A 6,655-nucleotide genomic window follows, 5' to 3' on the forward strand; every position below is an offset into this window, starting at 1 on the left:
TGGCTTAATAATTTTTCTGTTTTGCATTTGAGTACCAATGTTTTGAACTCTGCATTACCCTTAGTCCATCTTGTCTTTGTCACAAACATTACATCCTGCCCACCTTCCCATCAGTCCTTTGGCAAGGGCTTGGCACCCAGGTTGGGTGCATGGGGCTAGCATTTAAGGATCCTCCTGTTCTTTCTTCCTGTTGGAAGGTGACATCACCTTACTTTGTAATGACTGTCACAAGGACGCAATGGACTAAGGCTAATGAAGATTACCAATAAGTAACCAACGCATCACCACTCTTTCTGAATGTGCGTGGCTCATTCCGCAGGACTAGTTCTTTGTATGATTCCTGGATTTTCAGAAGCCCTTTGATGGCAGCACCCCCACACTGAAAATTGTTTCAGCACCACTGTACAAGGGTCAGTTGTCATGCTCATCTGCGGCGTAAATTTGCATTGAAGTAGTCTAACTCCCCAGGCCTTGTCTTTTGCTCAATTTGCCTTTGTGAGTTTTCTCTCAATCACTGTCGACTTCCTTTGATCTTTCTTTCTTCTTTCACTTCACCTTCGCCTTCAGTGTATCTTTCGGCCCTCTTAAGAGACACACCCCCTTGTAGCCACTTCTATACTTCTGTCACCTAATTATTTTCCTATCCTTTCCCCTGTAACGTTGCTGATCCTAGCTATAGCATCACTATCCAGAATCTGTTCACCTGAGTTATGTTCCTCTTATCCCCACGCATCTAATAATCAGCTCTTGGTCTCCCTCCACCTCTCACGAGACATAGTCTGAGGCAGTGTCTCCATCTTGGAGAGACAATCCCTTGCACTTGTGTTGTTCTACTGGCGCTGCCGGCTTGAGCTTTGGTCAGTAGTGGCAAAAGAAGGGCTAATGGAAAGTGAACGTATACTGGAGCAACAGAGTGTATGGATTTATAAGAGCTTGATTAAATGAGAAAAAAAGAGTTTAGTTGAGAGAAAAAATGCAACCTGGCCCATACGGGGATCGAACCCACGACCTTGGCTTTATTAGCACCACGCTCTAACCAACTGAGCTAACCGGCCATGAGTACTAAAGATATCCTTTTTCCATGTAATACAGATAGATAGAAGAGTTGGTCTCACTATCGCAATTCCTTCATACTTTTCTCCTTCCGCCCCCTGTCTGGATTACAATAACAAGAGCTGTGGAGTGCTGCTCGCCAGCCTCAGTGCCTCTTCTTTCACTCAATTTCACTGTGTGCTGTGATATCTTTGTAACATCGCTTGTTGCCGGAAAAAAAGGAAAGGATGGATAGTATTTTTATTCTCTTACAACAAAACCCAAAATGCATCGGCTTGCTTGGTCATTAAGTTTACAAGGCCAGCTGCTTTTGAGATATTATAATTATAGTGGTTATTCGGCGTTGGAGGTAAGAGAGTTTTTTTTAGGTCTGGCCGTTCCTTCTGCTTCAAATTACTTGAGCTCATGTCAACAAAATAACAACAAAACATAGCCAACGGTTCGTTGCTCAAGCCTTCCCTACTGCGCCTTCCCATGTCTCTCCTGCCGACCACAGTGCAGGAAATCTGAGTTTGCATTTGCGCGAAGAGACGTACAACACAAGAAGGCGCGCTTTTGTGCGCCAGGCACCACCCGGCCTGTGCATTCCTCACTGTCGTGAGATCAGTTTACTCAGCAGAGCATGACGCTGCAATTGGTTGGTAGGGCAGGCCTGACCAGAATAGTATATTTGGTGTCATGTATTTGATTGCATTTTTAAAACAGTAACAGAACTTAACTGCAATGTTTAAATAGGTCTAGACATATTTAAACAGTGTCAATTTAATAGAAGAATTGTGGACAATTCAGAGGGGAGGCACCAATTTATTTTTTTTTCATTGGGTGGATGCGGCATTAAAGAGTTTGAAGACCACTGGTCTAAGTGCACACTAATATACCTGGATGCTCCTGAATCCTCGCAACAGATTCCAGCAAACCTGTCTGGAGAGCTACTGTGTTGGACTGATCCTGTCGATTCAAGTGGTCTTTCCTAGAGAGTCGGATTTCATGGAAATAGATGGAGTTGATGGTAATCTACAGGGCTTTGAAGTTTTCCCATCATCATCTGTCTCAAAAAAATGTGCTAGTAAAGACAGAGAATAAGGTAGCTGTCTTTTACATTAACCAACAGTGAAGCATACATTCAAAATCCTTCAATGCAATAGCAGAACAATTGGGTTATTGGGCAGAGATCAACCTGTTGCACACGTCGGCAGTACACATCAAGGGCACCGACAATGTGATGGCAGACAGCTGGAGGTTTCCAAATTTGCTGGAGTTGACGTTATCCAGGTCGTTGTTTTGAGAGATATGCCGAGAGTTTGTGAAACCCTTTCTGGATCTCTTTTCAAACGAGGACAATGCTCATCTTTGTCGATTCGGGTCCAGGCTTCCGGAACAAGGAGCCTAGGTAGTTGACGTATTGTTGATAAAGTGGCTGAGAAGTCTCCTTTATACATTCCCCCACTTTTTATTGATCCAGATGGTTCTCTTCAAGTCTCAGCAGGGGGGAGGGAACTTTATTCTTGTGGGCCCTTATTGGCCAGAGATGTCATGGTTTCCTCTTCTGAACCCCTGGCTCTTCTACCTCCTTGAGTACTGCTCAAGTGTGTCTCTGTCAGAACGTCGTCCCTGACCTTCTTGCTCCAACTCACTCTATCGCTTTGGAGGTTGAGAAGTCTGGACTGCTATCAAAGGGTCTTTCCTCTTCCTTAGTGGAGTTAATTCAGCACTCCAGCAGGCCTTCTACTTCGAAGTCTTACTCAAAGAACTGGAAGTCTTTTGAGACGTGATGTTCTGCTCATGATCTTTTGGCACCTACCTGTAGTTTGTCTGCTATTTTGCATTTTCTTCTGAATGGGTTTCACTTGAATCTCTTTCCACTCTGAAAGCTCATTGCTTTGCGATAAAGGTTTTTAGGGACTTTTCTGTACCTTCGTCGATGTTACAATCTTTGGTGTCTAGACTGTTCTGATCTTTTGTCAATTGTAAGACCAGTTGAAAAATCCCTTTTCTCCAACTCAGAATCTTCCTACTCTTTTATAGGCTTTGCAATTTTATCTCTTTGAGGATCTGGATACTGTAGACATAAAGATTGTTTCCTATAAAGTTATTTTCCTATTTCCTATCACCTTGCTGAGAACAATTGGGGAGCTGGGAGCCTTAAAATGCTGTCCTCTCTTCATTTGATACTTTGGAAGATGGGGTAACTTTAAGGCCTAGCTTTACCTTTGCTGCAAAGGTTAAGTCTATTTTTGATAGATCTTAGGAAATAATTCTTCCTTCTTTCATTCCCTCTCCTTCCTCTACGGAGGAACATTTGATGAATACACTTGATGTTTAAAGAGCTCTTTTCATTCATGTCACCAGGCCTCTGCAGTTCAGGAAAACCGACTCCTTGTTTGTGACTTTTGGACAGCCTGGAAAAGACAAGAAGGTGACTTTTATGACTCTGAGTAGGTGGATTAAGTTGTCAATTTTTCTGGCTTTGCAAGGCTTTTTAGAATATCTTCCAGTTCAGGGATGGTCTACGAGAGGAATGGCCACCTCCTGGGTTGAATTCCAGTGAGTAACAATCTAGGAAATTCCTAGGGTGGCTACTTGGTCCTCAGAGCATACATTTGTCAAGCATTATGGCTTAATAATTTTTCTGTTTTGCATTTGAGTACCAATGTTTTGAACTCTGCATTACCCTTAGTCCGTCTTGTCTTTGTCACAAACATTACATCCTGCCCACCTTCCCATCAGTCCTTTGGCAAGGGCTTGGCACCCAGGTTGGGTGCATGGGGCTAGCATTTAAGGATCCTCCTGTTCTTTCTTCCTGTTGGAAGGTGACATCACCTTACTTTGTAATGACTGTCACAAGGACGCAATGGACTAAGGCTAATGAAGATTACCAATAAGAAACCAACGCATCACCACTCTTTCTGAATGTGCGTGGCTCATTCCGCAGGACTAGTTCTTTGTATGATTCCTGGATTTTCAGAAGCCCTTTGATGGCAGCACCCCCACACTGAAAATTGTTTCAGCACCACTGTACAAGGGTCAGTTGTCATGCTCATCTGCGGCGTAAATTTGCATTGAAGTAGTCTAACTCCCCAGGCCTTGTCTTTTGCTCAATTTGCCTTTGTGAGTTTTCTCTCAATCACTGTCGACTTCCTTTGATCTTTCTTTCTTCTTTCACTTCACCTTCGCCTTCAGTGTATCTTTCGGCCCTCTTAAGAGACACACCCCCTTGTAGCCACTTCTATACTTCTGTCACCTAATTATTTTCCTATCCTTTCCCCTGTAACGTTGCTGATCCTAGCTATAGCATCACTATCCAGAATCTGTTCACCTGAGTTATGTTCCTCTTATCCCCACGCATCTAATAATCAGCTCTTGGTCTCCCTCCACCTCTCACGAGACATAGTCTGAGGCAGTGTCTCCATCTTGGAGAGACAATCCATTGCACTTGTGTTGTTCTACTGGCGCTGCCGGCTTGAGCTTTGGTCAGTAGTGGCAAAAGAAGGGCTAATGGAAAGTGAACGTATACTGGAGCAACAGAGTGTATGGATTTATAAGAGCTTGATTAAATGAGAAAAAAAGAGTTTAGTTGAGAGAAAAAATGCAACCTGGCCCGTACGGGGATCGAACCCACGACCTTGTCGTTATTAGCACCACGCTCTAACCAACTGAGCTAACCGGCCATGAGTACTAAAGATATCCTTTTTCCATGTAATGCAGATAGATAGAAGAGTTGGTCTCACTATCGCAATTCCTTCATACTTTTCTCCTTCCGCCCCCTGTCTGGATTACAATAACAAGAGCTGTGGAGTGCTGCTCGCCAGCCTCAGTGCCTCTTCTTTCACTCAATTTCACTGTGTGCTGTGATATCTTTGTAACATCGCTTGTTGCCGGAAAAAAAGGAAAGGATGGATAGTATTTTTATTCTCTTACAACAAAACCCAAAATGCATCGGCTTGCTTGGTCATTAAGTTTACAAGGCCAGCTGCTTTTGAGATATTATAATTATAGTGGTTATTCGGCGTTGGAGGTAAGAGAATTTTTTTTAGGTCTGGCCGTTCCTTCTGCTTCAAATTACTTGAGCTCATGTCAACAAAATAACAACAAAACATAGCCAACGGTTCGTTGCTCAAGCCTTCCCTACTGCGCCTTCCCATGTCTCTCCTGCCGACCACAGTGCAGGAAATCTGAGTTTGCATTTGCGCGAAGAGACGTACAACACAAGAAGGCGCGCTTTTGTGTGCCGGGCACCACCCGGCCTGTGCATTCCTCACTGTCGTGAGATCAGTTTACTCAGCAGAGCATGACGCTGCAATTGGTTGGTAGGGCAGGCCTGACCAGAATAGTATATTTGGTGTCATGTATTTGATTGCATTTTTAAAACAGTAACAGAACTTAACTGCAATGTTTAAATAGGTCTAGACATATTTAAACAGTGTCAATTTAAAAGAAGAATTGTGGACAATTCAGAGGGGAGGCACCAATTTTTTTTTTTTTCATTGGGTGGATGCGGCATTAAAGAGTTTGAAGACCACTGGTCTAAGTGCACACTAATATACCTGGATGCTCCTGAATCCTCGCAACAGATTCCAGCAAACCTGTCTGGAGAGCTACTGTGTTGGACTGATCCTGTCGATTCAAGTGGTCTTTCCTAGAGAGTCGGAGGTCATGGAAATAGATGGAGTTGATGGTAATCTACAGGGCTTTGAAGTTTTCCCATCATCATCTGTCTCAAAAAAATGTGCTAGTAAAGACAGAGAATAAGGTAGCTGTCTTTTACATTAACCAACAGTGAAGCATACATTCAAAATCCTTCAATGCAATAGCAGAACAATTGGGTTATTGGGCAGAGATCAACCTGTTGCACACGTCGGCAGTACACATCAAGGGCACCGACAATGTGATGGCAGACAGCTGGAGGTTTCCAAATTTGCTGGAGTTGACGTTATCCAGGTCGTTGTTTTGAGAGATATGCCGAGAGTTTGTGAAACCCTTTCTGGATCTCTTTTCAAACGAGGACAATGCTCATCTTTGTCGATTCGGATCCAGGCTTCCGGAACAAGGAGCCTAGGTAGTTGACGTATTGTTGATAAAGTGGCTGAGAAGTCTCCTTTATACATTCCCCCACTTTTTATTGATCCAGATGGTTCTCTTCAAGTCTCAGCAGGGGGGAGGGAACTTTATTCTTGTGGGCCCTTATTGGCCAGAGATGTCATGGTTTCCTCTTCTGAACCCCTGGCTCTTCTACCTCCTTGAGTACTGCTCAAGAGTGTCTCTGTCAGAACGTCGTCCCTGACCTTCTTGCTCCAACTCACTCTATCGCTTTGGAGGTTGAGAAGTCTGGACTGCTATCAAAGGGTCTTTCCTCTTCCTTAGTGGAGTTAATTCAGCACTCCAGCAGGCCTTCTACTTCGAAGTCTTACTCAAAGAACTGGAAGTCTTTTGAGACGTGATGTTCTGCTCATGATCTTTTGGCACCTACCTGTAGTTTGTCTGCTATTTTGCATTTTCTTCTGAATGGGTTTCACTTGAATCTCTTTCCACTCTGAAAGCTCATTGCTTTGCGATAAAGGTTTTTAGGGACTTTTCTGTACCTTCGTCGATGTTACAATCTTTG

The 6,655-nt window shown here is 43.6% G+C and overlaps 1 non-coding gene across 1 annotated transcript; it reads right to left on the reverse strand.

The window, feature by feature from the left end:
- Positions 1-4,647: 4,647 nt before the first annotated feature.
- On the reverse strand, positions 4,648-4,721 carry TRNAI-AAU (transfer RNA isoleucine (anticodon AAU)). Its single transcript has one exon. It is a non-coding gene; the product is annotated as a tRNA-Ile (tRNA).
- Positions 4,722-6,655: the final 1,934 nt, after the last annotated feature.

The sequence above is a fragment of the Pleurodeles waltl genome, chromosome 12, assembly GCF_031143425.1.
Source record: "Pleurodeles waltl isolate 20211129_DDA chromosome 12, aPleWal1.hap1.20221129, whole genome shotgun sequence".
NCBI lineage: Eukaryota > Metazoa > Chordata > Amphibia > Caudata > Salamandridae > Pleurodeles > Pleurodeles waltl.